Below are 18,033 nucleotides of genomic sequence, written 5' to 3'. Positions count from 1 at the left end.
TGCAATGGATGATTTAAAAGGCAAACTTTTACAAGGTTTATGAACTGGCTGTAGGTTAGCGAAGATAAATACTGTAGAAGGCCAATTTGGATCATTCAGTTTAGAAAGGTATTCTTTAAAAAGCTTAAGCTCTCCCTGAGCTTTCATACTAACTAACATTTGGTTTCATGCCAGTTTTGTAAAACTTTTCCTGGTGGTTTATCTCATGGCTAGATAAAGAGTTATATGCAAATAAACAGCAGACCTATATTCTTGTGGGATATGGAGTTTTGGAAGAAACAAGGGTGGATTGTAACTGAGAAGGGTGGTGACCCCATGAAGGGGTGCAAAATGTAGTTGAGCTCACAGGGGGTATGGAGGAGCACGGAGATCAGAGAGCCTCTGCCGTTACTAGGGTTACTCCATGGTCTGCAGCCAAAGCTGCCTTTTGATCTTCATCCTTCAGAGCTTATTATTAATGTCCCCAGAGGGCTGGCCTTTCCCTCCTCACTCACCCAAACCAATCTGGAATCACAAAAGGACAAGGAAACTTAAGGGTGAGCATCTGAATATACCAACTTCCCCAGGCAGCTTTGTAGCTCTGTCTTCCCCTCATCTCTACTTCCTCACTGTTATAAGGGGGAGAAGTGGAAGCATGGCATTCAAAACCCGGTGGCGATTCACTTTCAATGTATTTAGTACATGCAAAGATGGAGTTAGCAAAGACATAAATTACAATGCTACTTAAGGAGTCTTCATTTCAACTGGGTAAGGATTAATCCCAGTATTAATCCTTTGTAGCATCCAGCTTCCCCTGGACATTTTATTGTATTTTGATAGATGGAAACTAGGTTATATATTATTGCAAGGTTGCATACATTCAATTCAGTAGAATTTCAAAACTCCTATTATATACGGAGCACTGTGGAAATGCTGAGGAAATAAAAAGTTGAATAAAAAATGGTCACAGGGCTCAAGGAGTTTGCAATGCATCAGAATTCTGCAGGCAAGTATACACATGGCCATAAGGTCATCAAAAGAAAAATATGAGACAAGAAAACAAATGTGTGTGACAAGAAATGTTATCAGCAGAGTGTGATGAAGATGTGGAGGGAAATGTCATTTATGTGAGGGTGGTGAATGAATCCTAAAAGTCTGGCAAGCTGGAGCAGGATTTCAATGAGAGAAATTGGAGTTGAGGAGAAGAAAGCCTTTCACGAAGAAGGAAAGTGAAAGAAAAGGAAATACATGAGAACAAGTGCAACATGTTCAGGGAAATGCAGAGCCCACGGTGGCAGGAAGGTAGGTTCCCTTTGGGAAGGATGAGCAGGGTAGGGTTTAAAAGGCAAGGCGAATGGGGCGCCTGAGTGGCTCAGTCAGTTAAGCATCCAATTCTTGATTTGGGCTCAGGTCATGATCTCGTGGTTTGTGGGAAAGAGCCTCAGACTGGGCTGTGTGCTGAGAGCACAGTGCCTGTTTGGGATTCTCTCTCTCCCTCTCTTTCTGCCCCTCCACTGCTCGCCTGCACAATCTCTCTCTCTCTCTCTCTCTCTCTCTCTCTCTCTCTCTCTCTTTCTCTCTCTCAAAATAAATAAATAAACTTAAAAACTATATAAAAGGAGAGGTGATTACATTAAGGCAAAAAGCAAAAACGCTCTGAGGGAGTTACATGCACAAAGCCTAAGGCAGGATTACCTGATCCTAGTTCTGACCCTGAGCTGAGTGATCACAGATTAATCACTGAGACCTTCAATTTGAAGGTCTCTGCCTATAAAATCAGGATACAAACAGTACCCATCTCTGTCCATTATTGTTTCCTCACCTTATCAGTGGGGTACAGCAAGGTTTCCCCGGATTGTGCAAGAAGAGGCAAGGTTGTTCCAGTTCATATCATATTGGGGAGGGGTTGAATGCAGCCACTCCGTCTACCAACGCTGAGGTGTGCTGATCCCAGACAGCTCTGAAGCCTAGAATGCTCCAGACAAGGAGAAGATTCTTCTGGAAGGCTGCTTTTCTGTTGCTGGCAGGACAGCAGGGTTTTGCCTGGATGGGAAAACATTCTTGCAATCCCAGGGAGGCTCAGCCAGCAGCAGCGTTTTGTTTTGGCTTTGCTGGGAGAGCCACCCTCAGGTTAACTGCCTGAGAGGGGCCCATGTCTCTGAGGAGTCATGGCAGGACCTTCCCATTTTCAGTCAGTTTGCCTTATGACATGTGGCCAGCCATGTCTCCATGATACACCCCAGCCCATTCCACAACTCCAAGGTTTCAGGCACTTTCCAGTTGAAAAATTCTCAAAAGTGGAATGAAAAGGGGGGTTGGGAGTGTGTGAGATTATGATGTGACCTGACAGCCCTGGGAAGGATGGGTCACCTCTCTGCTCCCTCCCCTTCCAGGGTTATAAGAGCCTTTCCTCCTGGAAGGGGTGGAGTGAGAGCTGATGCCAATTTAATGGGTCACAACTGGGTGTCTCTCCCTTCCTGGAAGGCCTGGCAACATCTCTCCTACCATTGTGATTAGGAAGAAAGCTTCCCAAGGATGATTATCTAATCAGGGAATTAGCCTTGGTTCATGAGGCAAGCATTAGGGGACTCAAAAAATCTAATGGAAAAAAGGCCCACATCAGGAAATAGCGCCAGTAATCACACCCTGAATGATTATTATACACAAACACTAGGAAGATTTGGGACAATTATTTGTAAACGATCATCAAATAAAATGGTCAGATATTTATCTTGAGCACCTGCTCCATTAAAGATACTGCCAATTTCTCTTACTTGGTTTCCCCCATTGAAGTCACTGCACTGTTGGGCTGAATTTGCTCAAATTATGGACTAGGGACCATCTGATTTCAAATTCTCTAAGGTGCTTGTTAAACGTTTGGATTTCTGAGTGCCACCTTACACCTATGGCATCAGAATCTCCAGGGGGCAAAACCTAGCAATCTGAATTTAAAATATTTTATTAGAAAAATTTCAAGCATGTTCAAAAGTAAAGAGGAAAATATAATAAGCTACCATGTCCAATCTTATTTGGTTAATACTCCCACCCCAAATTATTCTGAAACGAGTATCAGATATTGTATCATCTCATCTGTGTGAAATATTCCAGTGTGTATCTCTAAATAATACTTTCTAAACATCTAAATGCATTTATTATACCTTTAAAAATTAACAATTTTATAGTCATAAATTTCCCATGTTATCTCGCAATTTTTTAAATGTTTATTTTGAGAGAGAGAGAGAGAAAGTGTGTGAGTGGGGAAAGGGTGGAGAGAGAGAAAGAGAGAGATACTCTCAAGCAGGCCTCATACTCAGGGTAGAGCCCAACATGGGGCTCCTTCTTATAACACGTGACCATGGGATCATGACCTGAGCCAAAATCAAGAGTCAGATACTCAACAGACTGAGCCGCCCAGGTGCCCCTCACGGTTTTTTGTTTTGTTGTGTGTATTTTAAGTAAGCTACATGCCCAACATGGGACTTGAACTCATGACCCTGAGATCCAGAGTCTCACGCTCTACCTACTGAGCCAGCCAAGTGCCCCATTTCACAATTTTTTGAATCAAAAACCAAATAACTTCCTCACATTGCAATTGGCTGATACATCCCTTGTCTCTTTTTTCCCTCCTGTAATACTCTTCCTCCACTCTCCACTTCTTATTTGTGGAAGAATTTGGGTTGTTTGTGCTGTAGAGTTTCCCAGAGTCTGAGTTTCACTGGTATCACTTAAGATATCTTTCAACTGCTGTAGTTTCCTTCAATTTATTTAATAATGTTACATAATTAATTTTATAATTTATATATTTTATTTGCAATTTATTATTTGTTAGTAATTATATAATAATTACCAATGCTTTCCTTATTATCATTTAAATGTAAAGCATTGATCAGATTCAGATTTGATGGTTTTGGCAGGAATACTTCATAGGTGGTGCGAAGTATTGAATACTTCCATCTGGGGGCACTAAGTGTCTGGCTGTCTTTTTATAATATTAGTAGTTATTGATGAACATGGCTCAGTCCCATTAACTCACTGGGGACTCCAGCTCTTTATTCTTGAAGCAATCCAGGTGAATTTTACACACTTCATTTCCCACCACCATCCTTCCCCTCACAGCCTATGTTGTGGTCATACTGAACTTCTGCCATTGCTCAGTGTTGCCATGTTCCTTCACACCTCCTTGCCTCTGTTCATGCTGACTCTGTGCCTGTACTGTCTTTCCTCCAGTTCAATACCTGACAAGTTCCTTCCTATGGAAGTTTCCCATAAGTAAAAAGAGTTCCCTTCATGCCCGAATGGACACAATACATATCTCCCTCCTGGCATCTATCTTTTTGAAATGTAATGGTTCTTTAAATGTTTGTCTTTCACTATGCATGGGATCTCCAGAAAAGCAGAGAGAAGTAAGAAAGGCATTCTGCACATAGAATTAGCATAGCAAAGAAACACTGGTGAAAACAGCTAGACATCTCAGGATATAAGTTAGGATTCTTGGGGTTGAAAGCAACAGAAACATCTCTGTCTGTAAGAAAGAAAATGGAGATGCATTGGAATAATATCACTGGCTTGCAGAACCATCAGAAAGCTGGAGGATCAGGCTCAGAAAATGGTAAGGAGCAAATGTATTCCAAGAGTCAAGAAGCAGGAAGCACAATAGTCTTTTAGCAGAAAGAATCTAGCCAGGATGATGCTACACCTGCCGGAGGATTTGGCCACCACCCCATCACCACTGTAAATGAATTCCAACTGCTTTTCTAGGTCTACATTACTCAGTTTTTATTGTCCTGGATGGGAGCATCTGGCTGGCAAAGCCTAAGTCAGTGCTCATACCATGGAAGCAAGGAGGGAAAAGATGGTGCATTTGACCCTACCTCCCATCAAGAAAAACATAATGGGAGGATTCTCCTTGAAATAAGAAGGCAAGGTGGTTGAATGTGGGGACAGTTGAAACAAAAAGTACACTTTAGAGAGCAAGTCATTAAGTTGATATTAAAGCAAAGAATTCATCTTGGGGAATGGTCAGAGATAAGGCTGGAAATATAGGTAGGAAACAAGTTATACAGTTACTCCCATTATTTCCAGGCAAGGTAATTTGGGCTTTATGCTGTAAGTGGTGGGTGAGACATTTTTTGAGGCTTAACTGTAGAGGACTAACACTACTAAATTTTTTTTAATGTTTATTTATTCTTGAGAGAGACAGAGACAGAATGTGAGTGGGTGCGGGGCAGAGAGAGAGGGAGACACAGAATCCAAAGCAGGCTCCAGGCTCTGAGCTGTCAGCACAGAGCCTGACGTGGGGCTTGAACTCATGAGCTGTGAGATCCTGACTTGAGCCGAAGTCGGATGCTCAACCAACTGAGCCACCCAGGCGCCCGAGGACTAACACTATTGAAGGGATTGTTTGGATAATTAAAGTGATCCCTTTTGGAAGGCTGGATTAGACAGGAAGACGCTGCAGAAAGGGAGATCAGTTCATGAGTGTTTGCAATAGTTGAGGTTCCAGAGATTAGCCATTCATCTGCAATCCAGAAAAGTTGAGTTAGATCCTCAAATATCAAAGATAAAAGCAGATCCTAAGTCTGGATCAGGAGCCAAGCATAGCAGACCATAAAAAGGATGAAAGGGAGAGGGGAAGCTGGTTTAGAAAGTCTCTCCAAGGAATTTTACCAAGTGGATTGCTGCTCTCTGCACCTGTTGTTTCTTCACTTTAGACACTAGTGCTTCTGCTCCCACCTGAGGATACCTTAGAGGCATCTCATGGTCTCTGCCAGATATCAGCAAAGGTTGGAACCAGGGTTGGGCAAAAAAAAAAAAAATGTGTTGAACGATAGACTGATATTATGAACAAAAATATGGAGGGAAATGTGAAAGACAAGTTTTATGGAAAATCGTGCCTTCCACTAGAAAGGCTTATGTGTAGCGATGTCTGCAGGAAATTGGAAATGCAAGTCTGTAGCTCAAGAAAAAGTAGAGGACTTTAGAGAAGGCGTCTGAAGGAACTAAAATTTATTAAATGGCTGCTATGAGCCAGCCAATTTCACATATTTGCTCTTATTTAGTCTTTGCATCAACCTTTACTAAGGTGATATAATTTCCCCCATTTTATAGGTGAAGATCTGAGGATCTGACATTAGGTTCTTCTCCAAGTTCATACCACCATTATGTGGTGTAACTGATACTCGAACCTAAAAACTCTGACTGCCAGATTCTTTACATTTCCAAATCATATTTTAGCTGAAATTGGAAGTTCACTGAGATTATAGGCTGATGGAGTGATGAGAGAAAATAAGTTAAAATAAAAATGCCAAGGGGAAAAAAAAAAAGCCAAGGCCATACAAATAGTAAGGAAACTGGTTTAGTTGACAGAATGTAAGCTGAGAAACAGTCTGCAAATATATTAAAGCTGGTATTCGCAAGAAAAGTATTCATAGAATTATTCATAAGAAAAAAATTGGGGGAGCAAAAAAATTATTTACCATATTGAATCCAGGAGGTTCTTAAACTTCTATTTTTTGTTCTGCTTAGATGGTGGAATTTTGCTGCCTGGGCTCTTTTAGTAAGAAAGGCTAACATTTTCACAAAATGCCATTACCATGATTTTTATACCCTATTCTCCAGAAGGCAAAATTAATTTAAAAAGGAAAAAGAAATTATGAAATAGAACAGCGGAATGAGAAGAGTCAAGTGCCCATCTGAATTATTAAAGGAGGCATAATTTTTGGTTTGAGCATATACTGAATATTATTGCTCCCAAGCACTTATCAGGTGCAACAGCCATCTCTTCTTCATTGGCACACATGCTTGCTTCACCCTTGTAATATGGCTGCTGAAATAGTTTCCTTGCAAGTCATTAAAGGTCTTTTTGCTGCCAAATCCAGCGGCTTCCCCAGTTTGTCTTCTCCAGTGCCATTCTTCATGGCAGTACTGCATGAAAATATCGAAAGTATTTGGGAGGATGGAACCAATAGGACTTTAAGACTGGCTATTTGTAGAGGGTGAGGAAAAGGAAAGAATCAGACTTGGCACCCAAATTCTGGGCTTGGAAACTGAATGGATGGTGGTGCCATATAAAAAATTAGGGGAATCAGGGCTCAGTCGGTTAAACATCTGACTTCGGCTCAGGTCATGATCTCATGGTTTGTGGGTTCCAGCCCTGCGTCAGGCTCTCTGCTGTCAGCACAGAGACCGCTTCAGATCCTCTGTCCCCCTCTCTCTCTGCCCCTTACCCACTTGTGGTTGCCCCCCCCTCAAAAATAAATAAACATTAAAAAAATAGGGGAGTCTAGTTGAGCCACAGCAGGATGAGTGAATGAAGACCATAGCTGGAAAAATAGTCATGGGTGTATGCTCTATCTTCTTAAATGAATTAAAAGTTCTTGGGGTACCTGGGTGGCTCAGTCCATTGAGCATCTGACTTTGGCTCAAGTCATGATCTCACAGTTCGTGGATTTGAGCCTTGCATCGGGCTCTCTGCTGTCATTGAGGAGCCTAATTCAGATCCTCTGTCCCCTTCTCTCTGCTCCTCCTGCTTGTGCTCTCCCAAAAATAAATATTTTTTTAAAATGAATTTAAAATTCTTGAGGGTAGCAGGGTCATGGGAATTTTTCTTCTCTTTGTTTTTCTTTTGTAATTTCTCCTGCATCTGAATATCCAAATCTCTTTCACCATGCCCTCCCCTCTGCTATCTTTTTGGAAAGGATCTTTGGTCTGAGGTTTACTCCCACCAAGAATGCCTGGACTAGTGTTTTCCGAAAACAATGCTCTTACTGTAACAAGGATCTCAGCCAATAAAGAGGAAAATGGAAAGGCCCTAATTCCCACAATACTATTCCCATAACTTTTTAAAGGAGAATTAAAATTTTACCAAAGGGTTGTCATAGCAAAGGCAAATTGCAAGGTACAAGACAAGTGCAAACCTAAGGTTTAATATGACTGTTTTTACAGAACAAAGCAAAAGATCAAAATAACTTAAAATCATTATAGGGGAAGCTTCTCATGAACATAATCTCTATGTAGCTAGTCTGACTCCTATTCTAACATTATCCCTTTCTCTCTCACAGTGCTGCTTTTTGCTTTTGCATTAATCCTTTGCATTGCAAATAATCTCACTTCGTCATAATCCATCACCCTTTTCCCAGAGTAGTGGGCAGGATCCAGCCCATCTCTGTCTCAACCACAATAGCATAATTGCTAGAAGAACACAATAAATTATAGAAATTTTCCAAAGTCGCATTTATTCCTTTAGAATAATACCTAGAGGAGAGGAAGGGAGAATAAGGGAGACAGGGATTTGGCAAGCCAGTTCAGGGCTGGACTTTAGTATTCCAGTGGAATGAACATCTCAGTGTGAACTTTGGCACTCCAAGTGTGGTCCCTTTTTATAGATCTTTATCAGTGTGACATCGTGACATCCGGGTAAGCTTTCTCTTTCTTCCTAGTTTCCAAACAAATAAATGTTGGCTCAAAAGCTCACTTATGTGTGTGCACACACATGCATATACTCCTTTCCTCCCCAAGAAGAATCAATGATATTTAGAAAAATGTAGTCTAGACCTTATGAAGAAAGTAAAACCACTTTCCTGTAGAAAATATAGTCTGCAAAGACTCTTATCTCCAAAGTGAGAGTAGTTTATACATGAAGAGATAGAAGAGTCAATCCTTTTGTTAACCCTTCATCTAAACCTTGTACAGAGGCAGTGATAGGGTTTATTAGCATTAAATTCAAGTAATTTCCCCCTCCCCACCTGTGGGCAGGATGGAAGTGGTTTGGGGTGGAGATGGTTGGCTCTTCGGTTCATTCCTTTATACTGATGCTATAGCATGGGGAAGATATACTTAGCATTTACCCATGGAGGCAATAATAGACGTAAGTCATTTAGATACTGGCCACGATCTTGAAATACATATTTATATCCCAAAATAATTTCCCTCCAGATCTCCAGGACATGTATGTGAAGACTAAAGCTAGCTCCCCCAGCAGTGATGCAGACTGTTGGGAACCTTCTAAGGACTTCTGCAAGTACCTCCCAAGTTGGTGTCTCGGCTTATAGCAGAAACAGATGATGATGACTTAGCATCCAGAGACAGGCCAAGCAAAAATAAAGGCTGACCCTGGCCCATAGATTGATTATCTCTTTACCCAAAGGCACCTTTCCCACCTGCCGGGTCCATCAGCAAATTGTCTACCTTTAAAATCTGGTGGACCAGCCCTATCTCACTCTGGCTCTGCTTTGCCAGAATTGGAAAGAGTGCAACTCTCCCTCCCCAAACATTGAGATCTCTTCCTGTGTCTCCTCTGTATTTCCATAGCAACAACACATGCCTCCATCTCATTGCTGGTCACACGATACTCGTTTATCTACCTGCATGTCTGTCTTTCTCGTTTGCGTGCTCCAGAGGGGCACGAACCATTTCTTTTCTAGTGAAGTATAGTTGACACATAATGTTACCTTAGATTCAGGTATACAACATAGTGATTTGACAACTCTGTACTTACACTACGTTCACCACAAATATAGCTACCATCTACAATACCATTGTAGCTATTACAATATCATTGACTATATTCCCTCTGCTGTACCTTTCATTCCTGTGATTATTCATTCCGTAACTGGAAACCTGTTATCTTCTACTCTCCTCCACCCATTTTGTCCACCTTCCCACAAATCTACCCTCTGGCAACTATCAGTTTGTTCTCTGCATTTATGGGTCTGTTTCTGCTTTAAAAAATTTTTTTTTTTAGATTCCGCATATAAGTGAAATCATATGGTACTTGTCTCTTTCTGTCTGACTTATTTCACTTAGCATAATACTCGCTAGGTCCATCCATATTGCCACAAATGTCAAGATCTTATTCTTTCTTATAGTTGAGCAATATTCTATCGTGTGTGTGTGTGTGTGTGTGTGTGTACATTTACCACATCTCGTTTATCAATGGACACTTGGGTTGGTTTCATATGTTGGCTATTGTAAATAATGCTGTAATAAATATAGGGGTACATGTGTCTGATTTTCAAATTAGTGTTTTCATTTTTCTTTGGGTAAATACCCAGTAGTGGAATTACTGGATCATATAGCATTTCTATTTTTAATTTTTTGAGAAACTCAGGAGGTCAGGAACTTAAATGTATTTTGGCATTCCTTCTCTCCTTTCCACTTAGTGCAGTGGGAAGCACATGTTAAGTGCTCTTAAATCCAGTGGGGTTGGGGGCTGCTTTAAACTGTCAGCCTGACACAATTAACAAGAATTATTTGCATGATTATTTGTCTCATTAACTCACAGTTTATTTGGGAAATATATTCGGGAAATATAATCAAAAGCATATTGGAAGAGCAGACACTTTTACAATCTCTAAACTGTTCAAATGGAATAGTTTCTCTCTTTAAATTTAATCTCATTCTCTATATCTTTCTGGATCGCCTATTAAAAGCTATGATCTGTTTTTACTTCTCTCTACATTCTCCTCCCTCAATCAGGTTACTACATCGCCCTGAAACTTTTCTTGCTAAAGCAGCCCAAAGCCCTCATTCTCCCTTACTCCCATGCCCTCAGTGGCACCTGCTGTCCTTCCTTCCAGTCCTCAATTATGGACCATTAGTTTGAGAACAAAGGTCTGAATGAATCACTTTTGTTCCTTGCAGGGATTTGGAAGCACTTGGGACCCTGGAGCCTAAGTAGGGAGTTGCTTATACCAGCTGAAACAATCACAGGATCCAGACTGGAGACAGAGTTCAAAAAAAAAAAAAGAAAAAAGAAAAAACTCTGCTCCATTCAGCTGGCTCTCCATTCAGCCTGAGGTGGTGGGGGTGGCTAGTATGTGAATCTAGTTAGCAGCAGCATTCCTGGAAAACTGGCCCACTGCTGAGCTTTCTGGTGAACTTCATCCACCTGTCATGCTGGGCCTTGGACGGGGGCCAGGACAAGCAGGAAATAATAGGCTGCAGGATACCGGTGTGTGTCAGTGGCCCCGACCCTCCCATTCCTGAACACAGATGAGCTAGAAGCCTGTGAGGTATCACTGTGCCTCAGATGGGCTCAGGAGGCCACAAAAAGACTGGTTGAGGGAAGGGGAGGCTCAGAAGGGATGACGGACCTCTTTAGGACTGCAGAATCATTTCTGCAGGGAAATGGCCCTGGCTCTTGGTCAGATACATCTCTTTGTTCTTACTGATCTCATCCTGCACACATAAGGCTGAGCCTCAGGTCCAAAGGAGAATGTCTGGGTCTTTCCCACCTCCACATCCCCCCTCCCCTCGGCCTCCCTTAGTCAGTCACAGAACTGGCTGCAGTGACATCAACTGGCTGGAATTACATAAAACTTCCCTTTTCAACTCCCAGACTCCTGGATTCATATGTTGCTTTGTTTTTAATTTCCAAATGATTTCCCTTTGTCCAGCTGGGTTTCCCCCCTCCTCGCCCCTATCTCTGTCAGTTTTCATTTCCTATTTCCCATTAGCAGGTTTCAGGCAATGAGGTAGAAGAAACATGGGTTCTCAAGAAGCTCTAACTCATGAAGACAACCAATACTGGGCAGATTGGAAATATTTTGCTCTAGAAACAACTCTTAGGTGGCAGGCGGGGGTCATATTAAAGTGGCATCAATTTTTTGTTCTAGGAAAAAAGAGGTTTCAGACAGTTCTTCCTCCTTGTGAACCTTCTTATAGCCAATTCTACTGTGGGTGATAAAAGTAGAGAAAAACAGGCATTTACCTGTGCATCTGGTAATGCTGGGGATGGGCCGGCATCATTTATAGATGTGAAATTAGCAAGCCCAGAGGCCAGAGTGTCTCAAAATTCTAATATGTATATGAATCACCAGAGGATTTTGTGCAGATGCTGCACATTGTGGCTGGGGGTTGTGGGGCTGAAGGTCTGCATTAAAAAAAAATTTTTTTAATGTTTATTTGTTTTTGACAGAGAGAGAGAGAGAGAGACAGGGCATGAGTGGGGGAGGGGCAGAGAGAGAGGGAGACACAGAATTGGAAGCAGGCTCCAGGCTCGGAGCTGTCAGCACAGAGCCTGACACGAGTCTCAAACCCATGAACCATGAGATCATGACCTGAGATGAAATCGGACGCTTAACCCGACTCAGCCACCCAGGCGCCCCTAAATTTTTTTAATGTTTATTTTGGAGAGAGAGAGAGAGAGAGTTATCAGGGAAGGGGCAGAGAGAGGGAGACACAGAATCTGAAGCAGGTTCCAGGCTCTGAGCCATCAGCACAGAGCCTGACGCGGGGCTTGAACTCACAGACTGTGAGATCATGACCTGAGCTGAAGTCGGAGGCTCAACCAACTGAGCCACCCAGGCGCCCCTGAAGGTCTGCATTTTTAACAATCTCCCAGGTGATATTGATACAGCTGGTGCTCAGACCACACTTTGAGTAGTGGCTACAATTACCGAGGCGTTTGTTTGTTGGAGATTTATCCTGAGAGAACATAAATAATAAAGCTGTATTGGGGCAGGAAGTCTTCATCTAAGGAGGAGGATTGTGTAATGGAAAGAGGACTAATTAAGAGCAAGGACTGTATTCCAAGTTATGCAACAAGCTGACTGGGCACAATTTGGGTAAACTATAACCTCCCTGAGCTATAAATAGGTTAAACTAGGTCAGTGAGTCCCCCACCTTTTCATATGGGATGTGTGTTTGGAAGGATTTTTGTCCTCTAAAGACATTTTAAATAACAGAATAACCCATGTGATCCTATTCTAGGCAAACTAATAGTCCAGATGGATTCTTTTGAACTTTAGAATACCTATCAGGGAACAAACAGAAACACCCAATAGGAAACCTCTGGATTTGATGATATCCAAGGCCCTTTCTTAACACCGACATTCTATGATCTCTGTGATAGGTATAAAAGGGAAACAGGGGTGGATTACTATTGTGTACAAAATATAAATTCCCGTCAGCAAAGGTTGGTATAATGCTGAATATATTATTGAGAAAGTTTAATAATGGATACATTATTGAAGCAATATGTTGAATCTCTTTCCCTAGAAATGGTTAGGAGAGGATAGAAAAGCTTTAGGCTAGGCTGTTGAATGGACGTCTCTGCTTAAAAGCAAGAACAATGACTGTAAATGTTCTTTAAATTTTTTTTTAACATTTATTTACTTTTGAGAGACTGAGAGAGAGTGTGAGCAGGGGAGGGGCAGAGAGAGAGAGAGAGAGAGAGAGAGAGAGAGACAGAATCTGAAGCGGGCTCCAGGCTCTGAGCTGTCAGCACAGAGCCCGACGTGGGGCTCAAACTTACAAATTGCGAGACTGTGACCTGAGCCGAAGTTGGACGCTTAACCAACTGAGCCACCCAGGTGCCCCATGACTGTAAATGTTCTAAGTGATACTTGCCCCATGTTTCTCAGCGACCCAGCAGGAGACAGTGGGCACACTCAAATCAGAATAATTTGAGGAGGGGCTATAAAGGGACTATTTTTAAAAGTATGGGTAGATTTCCTCCAGTCAAGGTGCAAAGATTTGAAGGGAGAGGAGTTAGGGAATTCTGGAAGAATTGTGGTCTACTTACACAATTAGCAATTTCCCACATCATTGCATTGGTATTTGCATTAGCAAATTAGATGACTGTGCCTGTCATATGTGGGTTACCCTCTGGATTTGCTTTTCTGTTCATTATTAGACAATAATGTCCTTGTTCCAACAGCACACTTTTTAAAATCCTACGGCTTTAAAATAAGCCTCCATATAAGGTAGTACAAGTATTATAAGTCCTCCGATTTTGTTCTTCTTGGAGACATAGTTCTTCTTAGCACCTTGCATTTTCAAATATTTTTGAATTGTCCTATCAATTCCACTAAAATACATGCTTGGATTTGAATCAGAACTGTATGAAATCTACAGATTAATCTGGGGAAAGGTTATCACAGTATTAGGTCATTCAACTCAGGATTACTGAATGTGCTCCCATTTGTTTAGGTCTTTAATTCCTTTCTGTAAAATCCTTTACAGGTTCTTTTGGTAGCAAGGTTGTGTTGTCCTCATGAAGTGAGGGTTAGGGCTAGGGTTAGGGTTAGGGCTAGGGTTAGGGTTAGAGCTAGAGAAGTATTTCCTATTTATCTAATCACTATAAGAATTCTGCTTCTCTCCTGCATCTTTTCTGTTGTATTTATAGGCGTAATTTGTCTTTTGCTTTTTATTCATCTTTAAATTATGTGCATTCTTCCTCATGCTATTTGCTGATGGTTCCAAGGGTATTATTTCAGTCAAAAATTTTCCTTATGACACAGAGTAGTTTGTGTTAGTGGGTTTTTTTCTTCTTTCACATTTTCACTGTTGTTTTTTTCTTATTTATTTTTATTTAGTTAACATGCAGTTAGTTTACATGCAGTGCAGTATTGGTTTGAGGAGTATGATACAGTGATTCATCACCTACACACAACACCCAGGGCTCATCACAACAAGTGCCTTCCTTAATACCCATCACCTATCCAGCTCATCCCCCTCTACTTCCCTCCATCAACCCTCAGTTTGTTGTCTATCATTAAGAGTCTCTTGTGGTTTGTTTCCCTCTCTTCTCTCCCCCCCCCACTTCTCTTATGTTCATCTCTTTTGTTTCTTAAATTCCACGTATTAGTGAAATCTTATGCCTTTTTGTCTTTTTCTTATTCACTTCTTTCACTTAGCATAATACATTCTAGCTCCATCCACATCGTTGCAAATGACAAGATTTCATTCTTTTTGATGGCTAATATTCCATCGTGTGTGTGTGTGTGTGTGTGTGCGCGTGTGTGTGTATATGTATACATATCATATCTTTTTTCTCCATTCATCAGTCAGTGGACATTTGGGCTCTTTCTACAGTTTGGCTATTGTTGATAATGCTGCTGTAAACATTGTGGTGCATGTACCCCTTTGAATCTGTATTTTTGTATCCTTTGGGTGAATACCTAGTAGTGCAATTGCTGCATCGTAAGCTAGTTCTATGTTTAGTTTTTTGAGGAACCTCCATACTGTTCTTCAGAGTGGCCGCACCAGTTTGCATTCCCACCAGTTGTTGGCAAGAATATGTTTTTACTGTTCTAACCAAGAGGATATTGCTTTTACCCCTTATGGATATCATTCACTTGGAAGGACTGCCAGCTTTGTCTAAGATCTACAGCTGTATTTTGGGTGGCATGTTCAACCTTCCAGAATCTCTGCTTAGGGCTCATTGATTTTATCCTGTTTTCTCAATCTGAAAGAGAATAATGTACCAATTTGACTTTTCTCACTGTTCACCTGAAACTCCTTTGAGACCTTAAGCTGCTGAAATGGTTAACCATAAATTTTATTCATAGTTCAGTAATTCAGTTACCTAAGAAGAAAGAGTTCCAGTGAAACTCCCTATTTCCATGCTTTCTGCTTTTTGTTTGTTGAAAGTGTTGGGTCAAAGTTAACTTTTCAACATTGTGTTCCATCTGGTTGCTAACCCAGGCATAAGCTGCAGTGGTATATATAGTCTCCTTTGAGTGGCTACTTGCTAGATTTCTTAAGAAGGGCTGTAACCTTAGGGCCTCTCTAGAAAGTGTTTTAGATACCACTACTGAGAATAGACAGATAAAGTAGTGTGTTTCTTTGTCCCTTGACCTTTTCTGGTCTCTCCTAATTATCCATTTTCAGGGGTCTCTTACTTTCTTTCTATTCTTCCTTTTTTTTTTCATGAGGAAGGGTCATAAATTAAACTTAGAGTGAGTGACACTTGGTCCCATCTGAAGTTTATCTCTAGACGTTTCCTCAAAGTTGCTGCCCTGTGGATAGTACTCTTTCCTAGTTTCAAACACTCTTAAAGTTTTTTCATCTTTTCATTATTCCATTGGTTATTTTGATGAAAACCTACAATGTAGGTCTAGCTCTCAGTCCTCACAACTGCTCTGTACCTAGAAGTCAGGACCTATGGTCCTGTACCATACCGTATTAATCTGTTCATTGTGAGAATTATCACCAAAGATTATGAAATACTAGCTACCATTTATTGAGTCTTACCCTGTAAGACCAAAATAATTCTCTCATCTCTCCCTCCCTCTCCCTTTTTCATTTTATAAGCTAGGATACAGTGTATCCTTACATAGTGGTTAAGCAACTTGCCCAAGGTCACAGGGCTATGGAATGTCAGAGGTAGATTTTATATTGAAATCTTTCTGACTCTACTACCTCTCTTCCTATCCATAATGCTATGAGTTTAGGACTTTGGCCCACCTCCCAACCATTTTTCTATGCCATTCACAATTTTGGGTTATTATTATTTTTTTTTAATTTACAAGTTGATGACCTATGAAATGCCACTCCTTTCCCCCATGTTTTTCCATTCTAGCATCATATCTACATTGACACAAGAACGTGCTCTTCCAAGTCAAAGAAATGATAGCCATGACACAGGCTAAGAGCTTTGGTCTCATTTCACCTTATGGTTATTGTTTTCCTGTCATAAATTTGATCATATAGGATGAGTTTTGTCACATTTATTTTACAGTTTTGCTTTTTTTTGTTCCAATTTATCTCTTTATTTTTCCATGCATATGTCCTCTCTATTAATATCTGAAAATGGTAATGTTTCTGTTATTCTTCCAAGCTGTGGCCTTCACATTTTCCCTTCAGAAATCTCTTTTTATATTAGTTAATTGCTCCATTCACTCTGGTGACGTAGATTAACAAAACTTCACTTCTCTGGACCATTCTTTTCTCCTAATTTAACATTTATTTCTCAACTACCAAAATTTTGCTTAATCTCCAAATACTTTTGTCAAGTTTCCAGGCTTTTTAAAAAATTGATGAGAACAGCTAGGCCTCCTATTTTATATGTCATAAATTCTATTCCCTATATGTTATGTAAATCTTATCAGTTCTACTTTTTTTGTTTTGGTAAGTACATTCCAGTCTGTTGAAAATTTGAATAAAATAAGCACCTTTCAATTTTATCTCTCTTATAAACTATTTTTAAATACTTGGCTTCAAAAATTATGGAAGAAGTTCCTTATTTCTGCCTTTATCCCCTCCTTTCCCACATGCACTGGAAATCTATTTCCCTCTCCATCCTCATTACATTACAGTGTGCAAAAGACTATATTCTTAAAACACCCTAATTTCCTTTCTACCTTGATAGCATATTCACCCTTATTTTTATTGAGATATAACTGACATATAAATTGTGTAAGTTTAAATTTATTTTAATGTTTATTTATTTTTGAGAGAGAGAGAGACAGACAGACAGAGCTCAAGCAGGGGAGGGGCAGAGAAAAAGGAAGACACAGAATCTGAAGCAGGCTCCAGTCTCTGAGCTGTCAGCACAGAGCCCAATGGGGTCTCAAACTCACGGACCATGAGATCATGACCTGAGCCGAAGTCAGATGCTTAACTGACAGAGCCACCCAGGTGCAACATTTTTTTTTAATTTCTTTTTTACATTTATTTATTTTTGAGAGACAGAGTGAGACAGAACATGACTGGGGGAGGAGCAGAGAGAGAAGGAGACACAGAATCTGAAGCAGGATCTAGGCTCTGAGCAAGCGGTCAGCACAAAGCCCAACCCAGGGCTCAAACCCATAAACAGTGAGATCATGATCTGAGCCGAAGTCAGATGCTCAACTGACTGAACCACCCAGGAGCCCCTTTTTAAAAATTTTTAAGGGGCACCTGGGTGGCTCAGTCGGTTGAGTGGTTGACTTCGGCTCAGGTCATGATCTTGCGGTCCGTGAGTTCGAGCCCCGCGTCGGGCTTTGTGCTGACAGCTCAGAGCCTGGAGCCTGCTTCGGATTCTGTGTCTCCCTCTCTCTGACCCTCCCCTGTTCATGCTCTGTCTTTCCCTGTCTCAAAAATAAATAAAACGTTTAAAAAAAATTAAAAAATTAAAAATTAAAAAAATTAAAAATTTTAAGTGTTTATTTAATGTTTTGTAAGTTTAAATCTGACATGACTTCCCATTTTATTTTATTTTATTGATAGAACAAGTGGGGGAGGGTCAGAGAGAGAGAGGGAGACACAGAATCTGAGTTGTCAGCACAGAGCCCAATGTGGGGCTTGAGCCCACAAACCATGAGATCATGACCTGAGCTGAAGTTGGAT

General features: G+C 40.9%; 1 long non-coding RNA gene and 1 other non-coding gene across 2 annotated transcripts in view; both read right to left on the bottom strand.

The window, feature by feature from the left end:
- Window positions 1-1,755: 1,755 nt before the first annotated feature.
- LOC125916942 (uncharacterized) overlaps window positions 1,756-18,033 on the bottom strand; it is an 82,342-nt gene continuing 66,064 nt past the window's right edge. The window contains exon 3 of the long non-coding RNA XR_007456067.1: window positions 1,756-2,022. This is a non-coding gene — a long non-coding RNA (uncharacterized LOC125916942). The remainder of the gene's footprint in view (window positions 2,023-18,033) is intronic.
- TRNAQ-CUG (transfer RNA glutamine (anticodon CUG)) lies at window positions 3,445-3,517 on the bottom strand. Its single transcript has one exon. It is a non-coding gene; the product is annotated as a tRNA-Gln (tRNA).

The sequence above is a fragment of the Panthera uncia genome, unplaced genomic scaffold, assembly GCF_023721935.1.
Source record: "Panthera uncia isolate 11264 unplaced genomic scaffold, Puncia_PCG_1.0 HiC_scaffold_1334, whole genome shotgun sequence".
NCBI classification, from domain to species: Eukaryota; Metazoa; Chordata; class Mammalia; order Carnivora; family Felidae; genus Panthera; species Panthera uncia.
This window is presented reverse-complemented; position numbering and strand designations above follow the sequence as displayed.